The sequence below is a fragment of the Esox lucius genome, chromosome 4 (genome assembly GCF_011004845.1).
Source record: "Esox lucius isolate fEsoLuc1 chromosome 4, fEsoLuc1.pri, whole genome shotgun sequence".
In the NCBI taxonomy this organism is placed as follows: domain Eukaryota; kingdom Metazoa; phylum Chordata; class Actinopteri; order Esociformes; family Esocidae; genus Esox; species Esox lucius.
The window spans coordinates 15,673,205-15,697,903 of NC_047572.1; the positions used below are offsets into that span (position 1 = coordinate 15,673,205).

At 41.0% G+C, this 24,699-nt stretch overlaps 1 long non-coding RNA gene across 1 annotated transcript in view; it reads right to left on the reverse strand.

The window, feature by feature from the left end:
• Positions 1-1,232: 1,232 nt before the first annotated feature.
• The window catches only part of LOC109615711, a 35,899-nt gene continuing 12,432 nt past the window's right edge, over positions 1,233-24,699 (reverse strand). Inside the window, exons 2-3 of the long non-coding RNA XR_002196683.2 lie at positions 3,257-3,368; positions 1,233-1,423 (exon numbers count right to left, since the gene is read on the reverse strand). This is a non-coding gene — a long non-coding RNA (uncharacterized LOC109615711). The remainder of the gene's footprint in view (positions 1,424-3,256; positions 3,369-24,699) is intronic.

Sequence of the window (24,699 nt, forward strand, 5' to 3'; positions counted from 1 at the left end):
CTGATGTCAGTAGCTGACTATTGATTTCGAGGTGAAATCCATCGGCTGACAAGAAAACCACTTCCTATATCACCCTTCAGATCTGACCACAATACAGTAGTGAGTGGGTGGGTATGTGGGCTGGGGTGTGCTTGTGTAAGTGTTTGTGCAAAAGTTCTGAGAGGTATCTAGCCACAAGCTTCTATGATCAACAATGAATAAAAAAGTGACACCCAGAGTATACATCACTATTAGTATTTTTGCAGAAACATCTAAATGGGAAAAATCCCTGTTGTTCTTCAAGAGATTTAATCCCAGGGACTTATCAAATCATATTATATCTCACGCAATCCAACAACTCTCTCTAAGTGGTAAAGTCTGGAGCACAATTGTCTGCTCTTCCAAATGGCAGAGGACACAATGGAATATAGTGTAATCTCTGTCTACACAGTGTTGCTCTCACATTCACAGTTTAAGAAAAAGCCTTTTATTACTTCCTTCCATTGTCTGTGTGTGTGTGTGTGTGTGTGTGTGTGTGTGTGTGCATGCCCTTGCCTGTGAGTGTGTGTTTTCTATGGTAATCACTTACAGCTGTCAAAACAACAGTTACCGAAGTTTTGAAAACAATCCAATAAATTAATGAATAGAGACAAAGATCCTTTGCCAAGGTTTAGGCTCCGGCACCTTCCAGTAAACACTCATATCACAAAGTTCTGCTGTAAAATGCGTTCTCTGCTCTCTTTTTCTCACCTGTCAAATAACTTATGCATGACACTTTCCCCTTTGAAATTTTTTTCAACCTCCTTTAAATTTCAATTTGTTGTCTTTTGGAAACTGTCAGATTCAATAACTAAGGAATCAATTCAGTTAACTTGTTCTCAATTCACCAAAAACTTCTGATCCGTCTTTGTTTGTTCCTGTTCCTATGTCACAATCACCTGTATCTACTTACCTCAATCTACTTCTGTACTCTTCTGCTGTCTCCCCTCCTCCATCTGAAATGTTGTATTCCTCTCTCTGTCTGTTTATGTATACAGTATATGCAAAACCTTTTTTATATATATAATATGTATATATATACACACATATATATATATATATATATATATATATATATATATATATATATATATATATATATATATAAAAGTTTTGCATATACTGTATACATAAACAGACAGAGAGAGAGGACTACAACATTACAGATATGTTTATGTCTATTTCACTGTACATTTGAGTGTTGCTTTCGGAATTATTAAGATGCGACCAAAACATTTTGTGAGTTAAATCTTCCTAAAGAACACTTAAGCCGACACAGTAAGGTCTTCACAGAGATGTGTGAAGGAGGCCCCCTACTTGTTTGACCTTCAAAATCCACTTGAACTTCGCCAGTAAAACCTTTTAGCGGTGATGATAACGTTCACGGTGACATCTTTGGTTTACACTGAAAGACATTAAAAAAAAAATAAAAATAATGAAATACTACATTGCTTATACACTGGCTCTCAAACGTATTCACCCACTTGGACTCCATATTTTAATGTGTTATTTGAAATCAAAATGGATTTAATCAGGTGTTTTTGCCACTGATCAACACAAAACATAGCTTAATGTGAAAGTGAAACAAAATGGGCAAGTTGTACTATTGTAAATACTTCTGCACTTCAAGGCTGAGTTGCTGTTATGTTAAATCTTCTCCATTTATATAGTATATCCCTCGACCACATGATCTATAAGGAATTTGTCATTTTAGCCGTTAAATGTCAAGAGGAGTTATGTGTCTTCTAAAGGTGTCCATTGAATTTTACTGGGACATTTAAGTAAATACATTTAAAAATGTGACTGGTTTTCTTCTCTTTGGGAGTGACATAGACATTAGTGATTAAAAAGCTGTACAATAATGTCTTATAATGGCACCTAAAAATGAACTTACAGATTGTTTTAAATATGTCTAACTTATAAAGTAAGGTCATGGACTAGGAAATGAAGCAGCGTAATGCCTCTATGGATGTCTACTGCAAAACATCTTCACCAATCAACTGCATTGCTCCAAAAAAATGCTTCAACAACCACCAGTGATTTCTCTTGCTCTCTTCAACATCAACATTGTTCAAGATTGCTTAGTAAAGCATTTTTCTGTCCTGATATTCTGAACACAGAGGAGAGACAATGAAACCACTGTTCTCCAAAGCAGAGTGATGACGATTATCTGATAGAACAGTGGTCCAGGAGGAACTGTTCAGAAATGTATTCATTCATTCAACTAGTTCCAATACAAAAGATGGTGGTATGGATGGTGAGCTAAATAATACTAAAACACGAAAACTAATACTAAAACCTCATGACATCATCCTCTTGATATTAGATGAAGTAATGCCAAATGAAATCAAGACTTTATGTATTTATTTTTTACTTAATTTATTTGCCGGACCGTGTTAGTGGAGCCGGCCAAGAAGAGCGAATGTCTCTTACTGACTGACTGACCCTTGTAAAATATCGTTGCGGTTAGAGACGCGGACTATCAACAAATAGGTTCAGAGTTCGAGTCTCATCACAGTCAAAACAAATGATGCATTAGGATTTGTTCAGCATAGACAAAACATTGCTGGCTACAACCTTCAGAAGCTATGTTATAGTGAGTCTAAAATAAAACTGTTTACAGTTATATTGCGACTATTTCTGGTGTATTTTCGAAGTACGCATCTGTGCATGCTTTTTGGGCTAGATCACAACCCCTTGGGCAGTAAAGGAGTAGGGGTTTCCACGATTCCCTCATATTTTCACTTGACAAAAAAGTCAGTTATCGTCACCTATATTGATATTGTGTCAGTTTCATTCACGAATGAAAGAAAAACAAACAGTGTTGTGCCATGAAATTGAATAACTTTGGCAGTGTAAAGTTCGTCTTCAGTCTAGCTAGCAGTTGCCTAATTCCTATGACTATTCCAAGTAGTAAGTTAGTAGATACTAGTAAGTAATGCGTGACAAAATGTTGGAATGTCCAGATGCTACACCGACACTCACACCTTCATAGTTACGGATGCTGCCTCCCACATGGGAGACTGGGTTTCAAATCCAGCGAGAGCAATAACATTTCTCACTTTTAGTAGCGGGCCGGCTGAACTAGGCTTGCTTGGTTCCTTTTCTGGTTTAGCTCTCTGATCAAATTACATCATCCCTCTATGTACGTGTGTAAATGTGTATGTGTGTGTGTGTATCTATGTGCATTTGTATGTGCATGTGATCGTTTCTGTCGATATTCGGTGTGAAATATCACCTGTACTGAAGTCATGGCTGCCAGAGGATCTCCTGATTGAGAAGGTGGTTCATTTTAGCGTCTGGGTCAGCGAGCTTTACGAGTGCACCTTTCCTCTCCATCCTCTGTCCCTCTGTTGAAATATCATGTTTGTTTATCTCCAGAGAGAATTTATTCTGCTGATTCATTGCCTGTGACAGCTGAGAGAATTAGATTTTCTCTTTATTTATTCTATTCATTTTTTCCCTCTCGAGGAAGACTAGTCTCTAGCGTAGGTCTGCGGGAAACATCTTCCTCCTTCTGACACACACAAACACACCCAGATTATTTTTTTATCACTGTGGAGCCCTGGGACCCAACCCTGACCCCAAAAATCCTATTCACTGGCCTTAAACCTAAAGTAAACCATACCCTTAACATTAATATGCCCACACTTAACTTAGGCATAAGGCCTAACCAGTAACCCCAATTTTAACACTATGCCCGATTGTTAATTTCCCCCAGAAATGAACCCCTGATGTGATCACATTTTCCAGGGTTGTCCTGCTTTGTGGGGACATCTGGTCCATACAAGTACACACAAACGTTGATCACTGTTATTCACACACACATGCACGCACGTGCACACAAACACACGCGCACACACACGCACAGAATTGTAAAAGAATGTAGTCACTATGAAATACACACAGAGGGAAATGTTCAGATTTGACTGTAGCGGTCAGGGTAGCTAGCGTATAATTATGACGTATTGTCCAATATTTTACAATTACAGTGACGGAAAAACCGAAGCATATCCCTACCACCGTGGACAATCTATTCTCACTTATTATGGAAGTTTATGATTTGAGACGGGTATGACGATGTGATCTGAAGTTCATTAAAAATGACATTGAGCAATGATAGAAGACCGGGAGAGATGAGAGAGTATGTGAGAAGTGAGAGAGAACAGTATAGAGAAAGACAGATAAAGTGAAAGAGAGACAGAAATTGTGCCTGTGCGTGTGCGTGTGTGTGTGTGTTTGTGAGCATTCATGAATGTGTGCACGCGTTAATGCCTGCCAAGTTTGTGCATGCCTGACCGCTTGTTTGCTTGCATGCGTGTGTTCCTGTGCATCCACCACTGAAGCCAAAGGTCTTCTAAATGGGAAGTGGTTCATAGAACTGTGAAATATGAAAGGTAAAAGGATACTGAACCATGCAGATGCATCTTGAACACCAAACCCTTTAGTAAGGGCCCACGATTAGGATACTAGCTTCCTGTTCCATATTGAAGCAATCAATATGTCACTCTGTTTGTTCCCGAGCAAAGGTCCTGTGGTGTAACAACACAAGACCACCTTGTTCGCATTCCAGTGAGTCTGAAGCAGAACTGAGTTCAATAATATACTGAATAGTTTGCCTCAAGCCTGCCTATACTTGAGATATTGTACTTGAGATATTGTACGTGTGTCTTTCAGTTACCTAGCACAAGGCAAGCAGAAACTAGCCTTTCTTAATATTAAATTATTTAAAGATTTTTTACAATCGCTAACAAGCAATGTTCAATATGGCAGATACGTGTGCAAAACTCTAAATACAGTTATTAAAACAACACTCTATGTAGCAACCTACGGATCAGTTTTCATTGTTTTGACAGAAAATGCATTCAGTAAATACTTGACTCCCAAAAAAACATTTACCAAAAAACTCTCTAAATCTAGAGACTATTTTGTAAAGGTTAAGATAGCCTTATCAAAACTTAAGTTCAAAATCTACTCAAAGTTGAATTAGACTGCAATTTCTTTTATTTTTTTCTTAAATTTTTTTTACAGTAAAAGCAATGTTGAAATTCTAAAATAGAAATAAAATATTAAGAATCTCTAAATGATGTTATTCATGTATGACCTCTACGGAAGGCTTCTGCCAGGAGAAAAAAATGGGCAAGTCAGAGGAAATATGGAAACCTGGCAGTGATTGTATGGGACAATGTGGCATTTCACCACTCCCATGCAGTCATAGAGCGCTTTGCAGCCCATCTCGGGATGGTGTGACTTTTCCTCCCCCACATACTCTCCCTTCCTCAACCCCTTAGAATAATTATTTTCCTTGTGGATGTGGAAAGTTCATGACCACCATCCACATGATCCAATGCCTCTCTTGGATGCAATGATTGCAGGATGCCTGGAAATCTTTCCAGAAGGTTGCCAGGGATGGATGAGGCATGCAAAGAAATTCCTTCCCAGGTGTATTGCGCGAGAGGCCATATGGTGTGATCTGGATGAGAACTTGTGGCCCAATGCTGCAGAGAGGGTTGACTAACATTGTTGGATATCTGTTTCATACACTTTTTGCTTATTTAACAGTACTGGAATTATTTATTTTTGTGTATTTTGGAATTACTCTGCAAAAAGCGAAATTCAGGAATTTGCTAAAATCCAAGACATTTTATTGAAGCATATTGCAGCCTGTCTGCTTTATTTATTTACGTATCTTGCAGAGCATTCTATACTGTACAGGTATGCTACAGTTCTTTCGTAAAAATGACAGTTAGTTAATCAAAAAGAAATATGAAATTAAAGACAAATTGACACATTTTCAAGTAGTGGCTGTTCTTAGAGTTTTACAGGTCATGATACAATGAACGACAAAGTGTGCAAGTCATGAGAGACTGTTAGCTTTCATTTGGTAGAAAGATTGGCTTTTGAGACACGTAGGATGTGCATTGCCAAGTTGCATGTTATTTTGATTAGTGTATTTAGAGTTTTGCACATGTATCCGCAGTATTGAACAATGCTTGTTAGCAATCGTAAAAAAACTGTAAAATGTATAGTATGTGAACCCAGGCCTGTTGTAATGCCCACTGAGTCCACAGCCCACTGAGTCCGCAGCCCACTGAGTCCACAGCCCACTGAGTCCACAGCCCACTGAGTCCGCAGCCCACTGAGTCCACAGCCCACTGAGTCCGCAGCCCACTGAGTCCGCAGCCCACTGAGTCCGCAGCCCACTGAGTCCGCAGCCCACTGAGTCCGCAGCCCACTGAGTACGCAGCCCACTGAGTCCGCAACCTCTCTGTGAGACATGCAGAACAGTGGGAGAGATCCCTCGCCCCCAACACACACATGCAAACATGCACTCGCAAAACTGCATGCATGAACATGCAAGAACGTGGACAATGAACACAGATAAATATGTAAATATACAGACAATGAAACACACATCATTATGTTCTTGGTAGACTGTTTGTTTTGCTGCAAGATGCACACAAGCATTAGAATGAATATAAAGGTAAGCTAACTGCAGTTGTTAAAACGGCAAACTTTGTTGGCTGTCATAAGGAATAAACAGGGTGATGCATCTCAACAACCGCGTGTAGCCAACACATTTCCAGTGGCGTTGTTAGGACTGGGCTTCCGAGGCTTCATCCCTGTGTTTTTTGATCTAGTTCCAATAATTCATTTATATTATTAATATTATTTGGTCTGATGGGTTTTTGTGAATGCATGGAGATGTCATGAATGCAGCTGAGAAGAAATGTGTGCAACGAAAGCCAACAAATGCTTAATCGTCATAGTCTGCAATGTTTTCAATTTTGCGGGGTTGTACGACAACACAGGGTTGTGTGCACTGCTAAATGCCGGGGTTTGGCTGCATTCGGCTGAATGATCGATTTGCAGCATGTCGCTGATTAGATGTTATGCCTTGTGTTTGGGCTACGTACTGCTCATGTATTGTATTTTTAAGAAGCTATTGATCCTGTGTGGCAGACTTCCAGACCTACTCCCTAATGATAAATATTATAACAAAAATAGTGCAAGTACAGAGACCAACACAAAGTAGTGTCTTCCAGACATAGATGGAGACTAGGAGCCTTGCTCAGCCAACATTCCATTCATTACAATGTTCCTGAAAACAGCGAAGGGAAAGACATTGACCATATGACACACAGCTATTATCATTCATAGCACATTAAGTAAACAGAATAACAGGAACTCTGAAGGACTAATCAAAGTACTGAAATAAATGTTAATTCGAAAAATCTGTTTCCCACAGTAGGTACCCTGGTCTTCAATCAATCAATCAAATGTATTTATAAAGCCATTTTTACAACAGCAGTTGTCACAAAGTGCTTTTACAGAAACACCCGGCCTTAAACCCCAAGGAGCAAACAACAGTAGTGTTGAATTTCAGTAGCTAGGAAAAACTCCCTAAGAAGGCCGAAATGTAGGAAGAAACCTAGTAAGGACCCAGGCTCAGAGGGGTGACCAGTCCTCTTCTGGCTGTGCTGGGTGAGATATTAAGAGTCCAAATGGAATAATTTATAAATGCATGTGGGCTAAATCCAGAGTCTATTTAAATTTAGACTAGGTCATAAGTATGACCAGATGAACAAGGACAGGGACAGCAACGGGCCCCCCAAACCAGGTACTTCGCAGGTGTGGACCAGGACCTCATGTGTTTCCTATAGTTTAAAACAGGAGGAGACCTGGAAAATTCAGAAAATGCATTCCTCATATCAACAACGATTTATAGTGGAGAAGGAAAACTTAGTGGGGAGGGAGAACTGACCCAATCCTCCAACACAATAGTATAGCAGCGGAAGACCTTGGTACTGAGATGGGGGGGGGGGGGTCCGGCGAGACTGTGGCCCTACCCAGGGGAGGCCCCGGACAGGGCCCAACAGGCAGGAAATCAATCCACCCACATTGCCAGGCATCAACCAAAGGGACACCCACCAACCGCAACCACCCTGAATGAGGGCCGAGTATTGCCAGCAGAGTACAGCCCAATTGAACAAGTGCGCAACAGAGAGACAACAACAAGTCAGTGATTCTTCCCCCAAAAGGCATTGGAGGGAGGGCATCCCAGTGGCGACGATGGCCCACCTGGCAAGACAGCAAGGGTGGACAGTATTAAACCTTCTGGTCACCTTCACGCCCCCGGGCCAGGCTACACCTAATCATAAACCGTCTTGTAGTGGAAGCCAGAGGAGTGTTTTGGGAGGATCCCGAGGCAACTGGGGACTCTGGAAGTTTGATTGGCTTTGGCTTTCTGGATAAGTTGCATGGGTTTGATACACAACCAGGGATCTGTAACAATGAGTTCCAGTTGTCTAGATGGGAGATGTTTTGCATCCTGTTCAAATTAAGCATTGCCAAAAGGATTGCCTCTTCCACTGGTTAAGATAAAAGGTTTAAAAACCATAATCCTATAGTAAATTACATCAAACTTAACAAGATTAAAGCACATGTGATATCCATGGTAAAAGACTCCTTAGACGAGTGGAGCTCAGGACTGCATGGGACAACCTCATTTAGTTGAGAGTTACTGTACGGTCGTCTGAATGCTGTTATGCAGACTTAGAACTGCTCAGAAGTAGTCTGAAGGAGAGGGAATACAATATTTTTTAATCCATAATTTGTTTGTTTAATTGTTGAGTTTGTTGGTATTTTCTTAGACCATTTTTGTTTTTGTAAGCATTTGAGCACAGCTTTATTTACATTATACTGTATGTTCTTGTGAAGCATATAATAGATGGAATGTCTCTCCCCACTGCATATAGCACTTATAGCGTTAGTGGGGCTAATGGCATGGTTTACCGTAGTAATGAGAGAAAATAAAATTACTTTATAGCTTAGTGTATGTCACAATCGATGTAATAATACCATTGAGAGATTCATACCTTTTTTAGTGTGCAAAACTGTTCATACCATTTGGTTTCTGTAGCTTCTCCACTTGAAAAAGTTATAGACCGAACTATAGATTTCTGAGATTGGTTGTTATAGCACCACTGTAGAGGTCTTATCAACACTGTATCCAAAGATTAGTCTGTGTTGGCCCAAGAGCTCCTGCCATCCCCCATTCGGTCACCTTTACAAAAGCAATGATGTGTGACATCACATGCCTATGTTGAATATCTGATAAGAAGTTAACTTCCAATCTAACCAGGATGTGGTGAAAATACCTTCGCTCTGTCTTCCTTTCTCTCTCTCTTTCTCTATCTCTTTCTCTATCTCTCTATCAGATTTGGGGACATGGTCATTAGGGTATGTACGTTTTCTCTGCTTTATGTCTTTGATTCATTCAATAGATTAAAGAAAAATGATTACAGGTGCATCTCAAAGAATTTGAATATTGTGGAAAAGTGTTTTCTTCCATAATTCAAATCAGAAAGTGACACATTCATATTCTAGATTGTGAAACATCTAGAATATGTTTGTGAAACATTTTAAAAAAGTGAAATATTAAAAAAAATATATCTATCTTGATGATTATGGCATATAGCCCATGTAAATAAAAAATCCAGTATCTCAACATATTAGAATAAACAATTTACAATACAGAAACAGAGCTCTAATCAGCAAATTAACTCAAAACACCTGCAAAGGTTTGAAGGAGAAAAATAAATGGATCGTCGCTCAGTGGTCCAAAGTCCTCTCTTCAGATGATAGTACATTTTGCATTTTATTTGGAAATCAAGGTCCCAGAATCTGGAGGATGAGTGGAGAGGCACAGAATACAAGTTTCTTGAAGTCCAGTGTAGTCCAGTTTTCAGTCAGCGATACTTTGGGTGCCATGTCATCTGCTGGTGTTGGTCCATTGTGTTAGTCCAGAATCAATGCAGCCGTCTACCAGGAGATTTTAGAGCACTTCACGCTTCCATCTGCTGACAAGCTTTATGTTAACGCTGATTTTCTTTTCCAAGAGGACTTGACACCTGCCCACAGTGCCAAAACGACTGGTAACACGTTTGCTGCCCATGGTTATTACTGTGCTTGATTGGCCATCCAACTCGGGGTATTGTCAAGAGGAAAATGAGATCCAACACCACAGATGAGCCGAAGGCCACTATCAAAGCAACATGGACTTCCCCAACACCTCAGCAGTGCCACAAGCTGATTGCCTTCATGCCACGCCACATTGATGCAGTCATTTGTGCAAAAGGAGCCCTGACCAAGAATTGAGTGCATAAATTAACATACTTTGGAAACCATTGCAGGTGTTTTGAGTTAATTTGCTGATTAGAGCTCTTCTCATGTTCTGTTTTTTTTTTTTTTATTCGGATATTTTGAAATACTGGATTTTTTATTTCCATGAGCTGTAAGCCATAATCATCAAGATTGAGAGAAAAAAGGCTTGACATTTTTCACTTTGTGTAATGAATCTAGAAAATATGAATGTGTCATGTTGATTTTACACCATCTGAACCAATTAAGTTTATCTTGGTCTCATCAGACCACAGGACATGGTTCCAGTAATCCATGTCCTTAGTCTGCTTGTCTTCAGTAAACTGTTTTCGGCCTTTCTTGTGCATCATCTTTAAAAGAGGCTTCCTTCTGGGTTGACAGCCATGCAGACCAATTTGATGCTGTGTGTGGCCTATGGTCTGAGCACTGACAGGTCCCCCAACCCCTTCAACCTCTGCAGCAATGCTGAACAGCACTCATACTTCTATTTTCCAAAGACAACCTCTGGATATGACGCTGAGCACGTGCACTCAACTTTGGTCGACCATGGCGAGGCCTGTTCTGAATGGAATCGGTCCTGTTAAACCAATGTTCAGATTTAGGTTCTTGCCAATCTTCTTATAGCCTAGCTCATCTTTATGTAGAGCAACAAATATTTTTTTCAGATCCTCAGAGAGTTCTTTGCCATGAGGTACATGCTGAACATCCAATGACCAGTATGAATGAGTGTGAGAGCGATAACACCAAATGTAACACACCTGCTCCCCATTCACACCTGAAACCTTGTAACACTAAAAAGTCACATGACACCAGGGAGGGAAAATGGCTAACTGGGCCCAATTTCACTTAGGGGTGTGCTCACTTTTGTTGTCAGCGGTTTAGACATTAATGGTTGTGTGTTGAGTTATTTTGAGGGGACAGCAAATTTACACTATTATACAAGCTGTATTTTCACTACTTTACATTGTAGAAACATGTGATTTTTTTCAGTGTTGTCACATAAAAATATGTAATCAAATATTTGCAAAAATGTGAGGGGTGTACTCACTTTTGTGAGATACTGTATTTTTAGATATGCTAGTCACCTCAATTTGTTCATCAAAATGTCCCTTTTAAGTGCACATGGTAATGCTGTGACTCTTTTAAGTATGACACAGGAAACACCTACTGCCAATGCTTGCAACACTATTTTGTTGGCAACTGAATGCCTCAATCATTCAAACGTTATGCCCAATATTCCAGAAACTGTTTATTTTTATATTTATTCCCCTTAGTTTCATGCATATTTCATCTAGTGAAAAAAAGAGACTTGTAACAAGTGCTTTTTTTACGTTCTATTTCTGTTTGATAAAAATAAATATAAAAAATGTAACAAAAAAACACTGAGACATGCTTCAAAGATGCATTCTGCAATATGTCTGTTTACAGTACATCAGAGTGGATGTGGGTGAAAGGGAGAAAGACTTACCTAAATGTTAAAAAAGGCTTTCTTTACCTACATTAACCTTTTTGGGTTTTCACTTCACTGAGAGACGTTGAGAAGATTTTGGGTATACGTTTTGAGTATATAGTGGATATAAATAGTCACATCCCTGTTAAAATGCCAGGTTTTTGTGATGTAAAAGAATGAGACAAACTTTTCCCATGTCAGAACTTTTCCACTTTTAATGTGACATATAAGGTGAACAACTCAATTGAAAAACAAACAGGGGGAAAAAGGAAAAATAAAAACCTTACAATAACCTGGTTGCATAAGTGTGCACACCCCCTTATAACTGGCGTTGTGGCTGTGTTCAGAATTAACCAATCACATTCAAACTCATGTTACATAGAAGTCATTACACACCTGTCATCATTTAAAGCAGAGGTCTCAAACCAGTTCCACGGAGGGCCGAGTGTCTGCAGGTTTTCGCTTTCACCTTGTACTTAATTGACTAATTAGGTCACTAATTGGTTAGTTTATACCCCCACCTGGTTGTTTAGGTCTGAACTGGGGACCAATTTAAATAGATTCGCCATAATCGTCCGATTCCAATGGTATATTATTTGTAGCCACTTTCCTGAAGCGTTCCGTGTATAATTGGGGTTTTCCGTGTATAATATGGGTTGTATAGTTGTATAGTTTGGGTTGCTATGAGAACCTTTCACCAGGCAACGCCATTGCCAATGCATCTTAGAAAGGCTCATTTGTAGACAAGGATAGATATTATACGTGTGTACATCACTATATATGATGTTTTGAACCATAATACATCGTTTGTATTATATATAAGATATAAAAATTCATATTTAGTCAAAATAGTATGGGGATGTTCTTGAGTTTTTGGGAAGAAGTTGGTAATTTTTCTGAGTTTATAAAATATATAAGTCCAAACGTAACTAGCGATCTAGTGCTGCCATCTGCAGGCCGTTTTGAGTCATTACACCCATTACATGGGTTTTTAACATTCAATCTTATTTATTTCATAATGTTTTATTTCTAGGTAGAAGAACCAAATTTTTTGGGGGTGCCTATATTTTTTACCTTCTATTATATAATTATTTCATTATTTTCAACTCAATTACAGTGTAATTTGATAGTAAAGGCATGACAGTATGAGGAAATACCATTGACACAAAATCTCATAATGCTTTCAAAAAAAAATCTTGATGCTGAATGGCAGAAATGTTTTCCGAAAACAATTTTTTTGCCTTTCAAACAGATGAGTTTTATAAATAGTGACCCAGAAGTCTGTTTTTATGTGTTTTTATTGTAGCCAGAGGGGTTGCTATTAAAAGGATACATCATAATAGGTTGTATCTGTTACAGAAATGAATCTAGGACCCAAAATGTCCCACTAGTGAAATCCGACCGAAAGCCCCATAGGCTACCAAGGGTTAAAGGAAAACCCAAAAACCTGCAGACACATGGCCCTCCGTGGAACCAGTTTGAGACCTCTGATTTAAAGTGACTCTGATTTTCCTGACATTTTCTTTGTTGCATCTCAGAGCAAAAGCCATAGTCCGCAGAGAGCTTCCAAAGCATCAGAGGGATCTCATTGTTGAAAGATATCAGTCAGGAGAAGGGTACAAAATAATTTCCAAAGCATTAGATACACCATGGAACACAGGGAAGACAGTCATCATCAAGTGGAGTAAATATGGCACAACAGAGACATTACCAAGAACTGGACGTCCCACCAAAATGGATGAAAAGACAAGACGAAAACTGGTCAGGCCTACAGCAACATTAAAGGAACTGCAGGAATTTCTGGCAAGTACTGGCTGTGTCCTACATGTGACGACAATCTCCCGTATTCTTTATATGAATGGGCTATGGGGTAGGGTGACAAGACGGAAGCCTTTTCTTTCAAAGAAAAACATCCAAGCCTGGCTGAAGTTGTAAAAACAAACTTCAAGTCCCCTTAAAGGACGTGGGAATGTGTTATGGTTCCACGTCCCTAGAGCTAGTTTCCGTGTCCAGGGATCGGGTTGTCTAGGCCACTGCCTTCGCATGCCGCCCGATCCTCTCCGCACCAGCCTCTTATGGTCCCTCCTGTGGGTGGTGAGCCCATGGGAAGGAGGCCCCACGTCGCTCCTTCGGGCTGAGCCCGGCCGGGCCCCATGGGGAAAGGCCCGGCCACCAGGTGCTCGCGTACGAGCCTCAACCCCGGGTTGGCTGAAGTTGTAAAAACAAACATCAAGTCCCCTTAAAGGACGTGGGAAAATGTGTTTTGGTCTAATGAAACCAAGGTTGAACTTTTTGGCCATAATTCCAAAAGGTATGTGTGGCGCAAAAACAACACTGCACATCACCCAAATAACACCATACCATAGTGAAGCATGGTGGTGGCAGCATTATGCTTTGGGGCTGTTTTACTTCAGTTGGAACCTTAGTCAGGGTGGACGGAATTATGAACAGTTCCAAATACCAGGCAATTTTGGCAGAAAGCTGAAGATGAAGTTCATCTTTCAGCACGACAACAACCCAAAGCACACATCCAAATCTACAAAAGCATGGCTTTATCAGAAGATCAATATTTTGGAATGGCCCAGCCAGAGCCCATACCTGAATCCAATTGAACATCTGTGGGGTGATCTGAAAAGGGCTGTGCACAGGAGATGTCCTCGCAATCTGAAAGATTTGGAGTGCTTTTGCAAAATGTGCCATGCTAATAGACTCCTACCCAAAAAGAGTGCTGTAATAAAATCAAAAGGTGCTTCAACAAAGTATTAGTTTAAGGGTGTGCACACTTATGCAACCAGGTTATTGTGAGGTTTTTTTATTTTTCACCCTCAAAGATTTCAGTTTGTTTTTCAATTGAATTGTTCACATTATAGGTCACATTAAAGGTGTAAAAAGTCTTGACATGATTTATCTTTGTCTCATTATTTTACATCACAAGAACCTGGCATTTTAACAGGGGTGTGTAGACTTTTTATAGCCAATGTACTTTCATTTAAACTATAGACAGGGATCTTCAATTCTTACCCGGCCAAGGCCAGGAGCCTGCTTGTTTTTAGTTCTACCTAATTTGTAATGAAAAAATGAAGTGGAATTGCCTTCGAGGTTTGAGGGCAAGGGGTCAACATTTCTGTGCCCCCTCTCAATACAAATGGATTGTTTCAAAATGTACTAAATTCACTATGTAATTTAGTCTCTCTTTCACCAAAAGATTCAATTGTTTAATGTCACTCTGGTATATTTTAATTCAATAAATAAGTAAGCAGAGTATCTGTCAATCAAGAGTGATTCTTTGTGAATTCACCAACTTAGTGAGTGTCTCTCTGACCAGTCCACTCAATTGGTTCATTTTAGTTCACATTTTATTTGTACTTAATAATAAAGGAACCAACTTTTCATTCAGCACCATGTACATCTGTGCCCCATTGTCAATCAAGATTATTACAAAAATTACCTTTATTGATTCAATAAATAACATTCAATTCAATATTGGCATGAATGTTGCAATTTTCAAGTGTTGCCAAAGCATTTTATAATGTATTAGGAAACTGATTCATACAATTATCATTATAATCATGTTCAAAATAAATAAATATAATAATGTAGTTATATGTGTGCGATTGTGTGTTTAAATGTATGTTGTATTAAATATTAAAGTATTTATATTTGTGTGTGTTTTGTGTGTGTAGGATTACTCATGATTACTCAGGGTGTTACAAATGTGAATAAATCTGGCTGAAATATTTGCTGTAGGTCCCTCTCCAATAATTATTTAAAATGTTGTTTTGTTGTCCAATTCTTAAACATGTTGTATTAAATTACAATTTTCAAAATACTTTTCTCTTATGGAGGTGTATTTGTCACATTTCAGGAGAAAGTGAATCTCTGTCTCTACCTCACCTGTCCTACAGTGACCACATACTCTGGATTCTTTTGTTAACCTGGATTTTTTATGTCTCCCTTTTTCAATTGCTAGGGTGTGGTCACTTCACCTCTTTGACAGTTAAAAAATATTCAACCAAATCATAATCTCTGTTTAGGGGCCAATAGCAACTTGGTTTGTTTTGTGTCTTTGTTTCTTATTTCCAATATTCTAAATAGGATGCTTTGACCAAATTGATGATTTGGTTAATCTCAATTTATTTTTGGGAAGCAATGCTGGTCTGAGAACGATGTGTGTTGGGTGTTTTTTCATGTTTAAGTCTCAGAGCCAGCTGACATAGGGGGCTCTTTTCTGGGTTCAACACTTGGGTTCTAAGAGCATTGAATTGAAGGGAGTTTTCGGGACTTGATTTAAGATGAATGAAAAAATGTAGTGCTCTTTTTTGGGTGTCTATAATTAATGGGAATCGGCCTAATTCTGCTCTACATGCATTTGTGGGTGTTCTCCTTTGGAAATTAAGAATAATACAGAAATCTGCATGTAGCATCTCAATTGGGTTTTTGTCCCATTTTGTATAGCTGTGGTGACTGAGTGGACCCCATACTTCACTTCCATAGAGCGCAATCGGCTTGATGACACTATCAAATATTTTGCACCAAATTTAATTGGACTATTTGTTTTATACATTTTTTTTTGTCTTATTGCATAGAGAGCTTTTTCTTTTAGAGAACTCACTGCCATTCCAAAGTTGCCTGATGCTATAATTTGTAGACCAAGTTATGTGTACTGCATTGTTTGTTTTATTATGTTTCTACCTAATATAAGGAGGTGTCTAATTTCCTGGCATTTGGGCTTTTTTTGGAATACAACTATTCCGTTTTTTGGGGGGTTTACTTCCATGCCCCAATTCTGGCATAATTGTTCTTGCAGATCTAGTTGCTGTTGCAGCCTGTTTTGTGGGTGAAAGAAGCACTAGGTCATCTGCATAAAATAGGGATTTAACAGTCTCATTTTGGTGTTGGAGGCCAGGGGCTGAGGAATGGTCCAACTGCACTGCTAACTGGTTTATATAAATGTTAAACAGTATGGGGCTCAGGTTACAGCCTTGTGAAAAATTATTTGTATGTTGATCTCCGATTCTAAGGCTGCACTTATTTCCCATATACAAATATTTAATGATTTCATATGTTTTTCCTCCTATACCACTTTGGAGGATGTTGTAATATAGTCCGTAGTGTCAATTAGAATAAAATGCTTTTATAAAATCTAGAAAGCAAGCAAAGATTTTAAATTTTTTATTTGATGTACATGCATTTCAATTAGAGAGTGCAGTGGAAAAATATGATCAGTAGCGTGATGCTTTGGAAGGAATCCAATTAGATTTTTACTTAGGACATTGTGCTCTTTAAGGAAACTGTTCCTTTCACCCACCAGCTAAATGTGTGCCCCCGGTCAATCAAGAGTAATTCTTCATAAATTTTCAGAGTTTATCTGACCTGCAAACTATATGGGTGTATTTTTTGTTTGGGGGCAATAGACACTTATATCCTCACTGGGAAAAAAAGGGGCCAAAAATTACTGAACTCGAACTGCTATTCTCTCACTCTGCAACACATTCAATATGGTTATTCAATAAACAAGGGGGCACCATACGTGTCAGCCACTGCCAAAATCTGTTTTCACTGTCAATCAAGATAGATTATTCCAAAAATAATAAAACTCACATTGTTATTGATTTTCTCTCACACAAACACCTTCAATGGGTTAATTTGATTCAGGATTACATTTTCATTAATTAAACAAGGAGTCACTTTTTTCTTTCACCCATGAAAAATGTAATTCTGTGTTTATGAGTTTGTGTTTATGTGTTACTGTGGTTGTGATAGTGTTATTGAGGTTGTGTTTGTGCGTCTGTTGTACTATATATACGTGTTAAGCATCAAAACATTGATAAGGGGAAGTTTGCATAATACATAATGCTTTTAAAATAATTAGGAAAAAATATACTCCTGTATCTGTATATTCCTTACAATGAATGCATACTATAACTGTAAATCATTGCTGTGCTTTTTATTAAAAAATAAATAAAAATACATTCATTACCAAATGACAATTCATTTCCAAAAACCGTGATAAAACATGTTTTTATCAAGTCCCCTTACATTATTCATGTAGCAGATGTACAGTATCTCCTGAAGGCTAGAATGGAACTCATAATTAAACTGTGTGTTCATTTTAGTCTCTCTCATGTTGGAAACAACTTTCAGACACACTCAATGGAAAGCATAATCTCTGTGAGGTTTTCAGTCCAGAAGCAAAATGAGAAAGAGAATTCAGTGCCAGAGTGTTGATGAGCCGATGGTAGACTTTATCTAATGTGACAGAGACAAATCTCTCAGCCCCACGTCAGCCCGGGCAGGTGGGTGTGGGTGTTTGTGGTACATGTATGAGTAAATGTGTGTTTCGACTCCTGTGACTTGCTGGGAAGTTGAGAGGCAATATGCTGACGTTAAGTTATTTGAGAAGATAATTAGTCTAATTTTAACAGAGATGCCAAACCAACCATCTTTAAACCCTGCCCTCATCCAGCCCCCCCCCCCCCCCCCCCCCCCCCGCGTGAAAACCACAGATATGGCACTGTCCAGTCCTGTCTGGCCAACAAAATAGTATGATGGAGGTTTTGGGAAATCATACATCTTACAATATTCTCTCTCAACCTGTTACTGTTTACATTTTTGAGCTTCTGTCCCAGAGAAGGTACTGAAGGATTCCAAAATAAATGTTGCTAATTATTTAAAATTATTTAAATAAGGAATAAAAAATAACATGCATATAATACGTAATATAGTGTTGTAGATTACTTTCCGTTTGATGGATTGATACAACTGTTTGATAGCTCGGAATCTGACGTCATGTTTCAGAGACCATCTAGTATTGATGTTTCATTCAATCTCAATGTCAGCAACAGTCACAATAGCTTCACGTGGTAACCTGGAATGATTTATCAACTACATGCCCACAGACGAAGAGCAATCACTCATCTTGAAGTGAGAAACACACTTCAAAAACATACACAGGCAGCGCCACTAACTGATATTTAAATTGCAGGCATGTGAACCACAGCCGTGTTTAATGCTGCATAGACATTGACAGTGAGCATCCCTGTGGACAATCCATGCAGTGTTTGTAATGACTGTCCACTTTTTATGACCTAAGTGGAAAGTGATGAAAACTGATTCAAAACTGATACTAAAAACAAGCTTTGACCTGGCTTGAGATCGTTTAAACTAACTAACTTTGGTATGTCTCTTCTCTGCATCGTTAAAGGTTTAGTCATTTAGCAAACACTCTCATCCAATGCCACTTATAGGAGCAATTATGGTAAAGTGCTTTGCTTAAGGGCACATCAACATAATTTTTATAACTTACTGTAACTGCCTCTATTCTCATTTCTACTGTTTTCCTCTCCAGTCTCTCTCTGCCTCCCTTACTCTGTCTGTCCGACCTCATCTTCTCCCCCCAGTCTGTGTGTCAGGAAGATCAGGAAAAGCAGTGGGGAACCGCCAGGGCCTTCTACGCCCTCTATATATAGATACAAATCTATATACAGCTCCAGAAAGAAATTAAGAGACCACTGCACCTTTTTCCTTCCTTTCCAAAAAAGTTGAAAAGGAAAGTTTTGAGTGAGGAACAAAAGCATTCAATTTGCAGTGGTCTCTTAATTTTAACCCTTCTGTTCCTCACTCAAAACCTTCCTTTTCGACTTTTTTGGAAAGGAAAGAAAAAGGTGCAGTGGTCACTTAATTATTTTCCACAGCAGCATATTTTTATATACAGTGGATATAACTCAATTGAAAAACAAACTGAAATCAGGGGAAAAAAATAACACAATAACCTGGTTGCATAAGTGTGCGCACCCTTAAACTAATACTTTGTTGAAGCAACTTTTGATTTTATTACCGCACTCAGTCTTTTTGGGTAGGAGTCTATTAGCATGGCACATCTTGAAATGGCAATATTTGCCCACTCTTCTTTGCAAAAGTGCTCCAAATCTGTCAGATTGCGTGGACATCTCCTACGCACAGCCCTCTTCAGATCACCCCACAGATGTTCAATTGGATTCAGGTATGGGCTCTGGCTGGGCCATTCCAAAACATTAATCTTCTTCTGGTAAAGCAATTCTTTTGTGGATTTGGATGTGTGCTTTGGGTCGTTGTCGTGTTGAAAGGTGAACTTCATCCTCAGTTTCCTGCCAAAATTGCCTGGTATTTGGGACTGTTTATAATTCTGTCCACCCTGACTAAGGCCCCGGTTCCAACTGAAGTAAAACAGCCCCAAATCATGATGCGGCCACCACCATTCTTCACTGTCGGTATGGTGTTTTTCGGGTGATGTGCAGTGTTGTTTTTGCGCCACACATTCCTTTTGGAATTATGGCCAAAAGTTCAACCTTGGTTTCATTAGACCATAACACACGTTCCCACGTCCTTTAAGGGGACTTGATGTTTGTTTTTACAACTGCAGCCAACCCGGGGTTGGGGCTCGTACGCGAGCGCCTGGTGGCCGGGCCTTTTCCCATGGGGCCCGGCCGGGCTAAGCCCGAAGGAGCGAAGTGGGGCCGCCTTCCCGTGGGCTCACCACCCACAGGAGGGACCATAAGGGGCTGGTGCGGAGAGAATCAGGCGGCAGTCGAAGGCGGGGGCCTAGACAACCCGATCCCTGGACACGGAAACTAGCTTTAGGGACGTGGAACGTCACCTCGCTTGCGGGGAAGGAGCCTGAAATTGTGCGTGAGGTTGATAGGTTCCGACTAGAGGTAGTCGGGATCACCTCTACGCACGGCTTGGGCTCTGGAACCACACTCCTTGAGAGAGGATGGACTCTTCACCACTCTGGAGTTGCCCATGGTGAGAGGCAGCTGGCTGGTGTGGGTTTGCTTATAGCTCCCCAGCTCTGCCGCCATGTGTTGGAGTTTACCCCGGTGAACGAGAGGGTCGGGGATAGGTCTCTCACTGTTGTTTGTTCCTACGGGCTGAACGGCAGTGCAGAGTACCCGACCTTCTTGGAGTTTCTAGGAGGGGAGGAACGGCCCCCCTGATCTGAATCCGAGCGGTGTTCAGTTATTGGACTTCTGTGCTAGTCACAGTTTGTCCATAATGAACACCATGTTCAAGCATAAGGGTGTCCATCAGTGCACGTGGCACCAGGACACCCTAGGCCGCAGGTCGATGATCGACTTTGTTGTCGTTTCATCTGACCTGCGGCCGTATGTCTTGGACACTCAGGTTAAGAGAGGGGCGGAGCTGTCAACTGATCACCACCGGGTGGTGAGTTGGATCCGATGGCGGGGGAGGAAGCTGGACAGACCAAGCTTACTGTAAGGGTCTGCTGGGAACGTCTTTAACTCCCATCTCTGGCAGAGCTTCGACTGGATCCCAAGGGAGGCTGAAGATATTGAGTCTGAGTGGACCATGTTCTCCACCGTCAATGTCGAAGCGGCCGTTCTGATCTGTGGCCGTAAGATCTCTGGTGCCTGTCGAGGCGGCAATCCCCGAACCCGGTGGTGGACACCGGAAGTAAGGGATGTCGTCAAGCTGAAGAAGGAGTCCTATCAGGCCTGTGGGACTCCTGAGGCAGCTGACGGGTACCGGCAGGCCAAGCGGACTGCAGCCCGGGTGGTTGTGGAGGCAGAAACTCGGGCCTGGGAGGAGTTTGGTGAGGCCATGGAGAAGGACTATCGGCTGGCCTCGAAGCGATTCTGGCAAATCGTCCGGCGCCACAGGAGAACGAAACATGGCCCTACCAATGCTGTTTACAGTAGAGGAGGGCAGCTGTTGACCTCAACTGGGGATGTCGTCGGGCGGTAGAAGGAGTACTTCGAGGATCTCCTCAATCCCGCCATCACGTCTTCCACTGAGGAAGCAGAGGATGAGGGCTCAGAGGTGGACTCCATCACCCAGCATGAAGTCACAGAGGTAGTCAAGAAACTCCTCGGTGGCAAGGCACCGGGGGTGGATGAGATCCGCCCTGAGTACCTCAAGTCTCTGGATGTTGTGGGGCTGTCTTGGTTGACACGACTGTGCAACATCACATGGCGGTCGGGGACAGTGCCTCTGGGATGGCAGACCGGGGTGGTGGTCCCTCTTTTTAAGAAGGGGGACCGGAGGGTGTGTTCCACAGGGGGATCACACTTCTCAGCCTCCCCGGGAAAGTCTATGCCAGAGTTCTGGAGAAGAGAACACGGCCGATAGTAGAACCTCGGATTCAGGAGGAACAGTGTGGTTTTCGTCCAGGCCGTGGAACACTGGACCAGCTCTGTACCCTCTACGGGGTCTTGGAGGGTTCATGGGAGTTTGCCCAACCAATCCACATGTGTTTTGTGGATTTGGAGAAGGCATTCAACTGTGTCCCTCGCGGCATCCTGTGGAGAGTGCTTCGGGAATATGGGGTCCTGGGTCCTTTGCTAAGTGCTGTCAGGTCCCTGTACGACCGAAGCAGGAGCTTGGTCCGCATTGCTGGCAGTAAGTCAGACTTGTTCCCAGTGCATTTTGGACTCCGGCAGGGCTGCCCTTTGTCGCCGGTTCTGTTCGTAATTTTTATGGACAGAATTTCTAGGCGCAGCCAGGGGCTGGAGGGTGTCAGGTTTCGTCTCTGCTCTTTGCGGATGATGTTGTCGTGTTGGCCCCTTCAAACCAGGACCTTCAGCATGCACTGGGACGGTTTGCAGCCGAATGTGAAGCAGTGGGGATGAGAATCAGTACCTCCAAATCCGAGGCCATGGTCCTCAATCGGAAAAGGGTGGCTTGCCCACTTCAGGTTGGTGGAGAGTGCCTGCCTCAAGTGGAGGATTTTAAGTATCTAGGGGTCTTGTTCACGAGTGAGGGAAGGATGGAACGGGAGATTGACAGACGGATCGGTGCAGCTTCTGCAGTAATGCGATCGATGTATCGGTCTGTCGTGGTGAAGAAAGAGCTGAGCCGCAAGGCGAAGCTCTCGATTTACCGGTCAATCTACGTTCCTACTCTCACCTATGGTCATGAGCTTTGGGTCATGACCGAAAGGACAAGATCCTGGATACAGGCGGCTGAAATGAGCTTTCTCCGCAGGGTGGCTGGGCAATCACTTAGAGATAGGGTGAGAAGCTCGGTCACCCGGGAGGAGCTCAGAGTAGAGCCGCTGCTCCTCCACATTGAGAGGGGTCAGCTGAGGTGGCTTGGGCATCTGTTTCGGATACCTACGGAACGCCTTCCTGGGAAGGTGTTCCGGGCCTGTCCCACCGGGAGGAGACCCCGGGGAAGACATAGGACACGCTGGAGGGACTATGTCTCCCGGCTGGCCTGGGAACGCCTCGGTGTCCCCCGGAAGAGCTGGAGGAAGTGTCTAGGGAGAGAGAAGTCTGGGCATCTCTGCTTAGACTGCTGCCCCCGCGACCCGGCCCCGGATAAGAAGATGATGATGATGATGATGAACTTCAGCCAGGCTTGGATATTTTTCTTTGAAAGAAAAGGCTTTGGTCTCGCCACCCTTCCCCATAGCCCATTCATATGAAGAATACGGGAGATTGTCGTCACATGTAGCACACAGACAGTACTTGCCAGAAATTCCTGCAGTTCCTTTATGTTGCTGTAGGCCTCTTGGAATACTCCCTTACCAGTTTTCTTCTTTTCATCAATTTTGGAAGGACGTCTAGTTCTTGGTAATGTCTCTGTTGCAACAGCTGAACTTTATTTGCGATTAATCAGAGTCACTTTAAATGATGGCAGGTGTGTAATGAATTCTATTTAACATGAGTTGGAATGTGATTGGTTAATTCTGAACACAGCCGCATCCCCAGTTATAAGAGGGTGTGCACACTAATGTAACCAGGTTATTGTAAGGTTTTTATTTTTCATTTTCCCCCTTGAAGATTTCAGTTTGTTTTTCAATTGAATTGTTCACATTATAGGTCACATTAAAAGTAGAAAAATATTTATCATTGTCTCATTCTTTTACATCACAAAAACCTGGCATTTTAACAGGGATGTGTAGACTTTTTATATCCACTGTATTATCATTTGTAATTTTATTTTCATTGATTTAAACTTTTTAGTCTTAATTCCGATTGAATTTCTTCAGTGTGTGTGGGAAAAAGAAGAATTTTTGTCAATAAAAATTCAAAAGACAAGCTATGTAAACCTGACATCGCTTATTTCATAAAGAAGGATGGGAGAATGGACTTTGTTTTTCAATGATAATCATAATGGTGAGTGGACTTTAATGTTTTGTTGCTATCTCGTTCATGTAATTTTGAATACAATGTGTAAAATGTTATTTCAACTTTAGATCGCTTTTATTGGTTTCTCTCTGACAGAATATACTGCCCGTGGTTTTGAAACATTGTGATTAGTTGTGTGGTTGAATTCATTCTGCCACTATTTGAGTGACTGTTTGTTTTGCCAAATGTTTCTTTGAAATGACGCGACCGTATCTTTTTCTAACGTGGCTCCTGCTATCGGTAATTGGAACCGTTCTGTACATGTGCTGTTTCTATGAGCCACAGCCAAGGCCTAGCTTATGACCGTTTTACTCTGTCATCAAACAATTGCTTCTCTTACACATGTCTGAAAAAAAGGTCTCAAGTTATGCTCTGTATACACAGCACAGGCGTCAGAGTTCTCTGTCTATATGTATGATGTCAGATCTTTTTCCGCAACTGAGGGCCTAGTTACAATAGTGATGGTTTGCCACTGAGGAAAAGGAGGTTTTTGGGCTGATTAAATTATTCATAGTTCATTACATAAGTGCCTTTAGAAAATCTTATTTTTTTTTATAGGATGTAAAGGAGTGGGAATGATTTGATCTTGTAAGCATAGGGCAATATTTCTGTGCAGGGTTGTCTGTATGTGTCTGTGTATTTGGGTGTAACCAGAAGGTACACACACATACACAAAAATACATACCCATGCGCTCATACTGTTTCATATGAAGAGGAAGAGACAAAGTGAGGATGAAATCCATTACTGTTTAAAAATCGTCTACACAGACTTTGCTTTTGTTTCTGATTGATGGAGCGAGAAATTCAGACACGCAGATTTAACATTGATTTTTCCACACAGTAGACCACAGCCTTATCTCACCCCATCTAGATCTCATCCTGTCTAAGCCAAACATGAAATATCCTCTCTCCCTTTTCCCCTTCCCCCACTCCCCT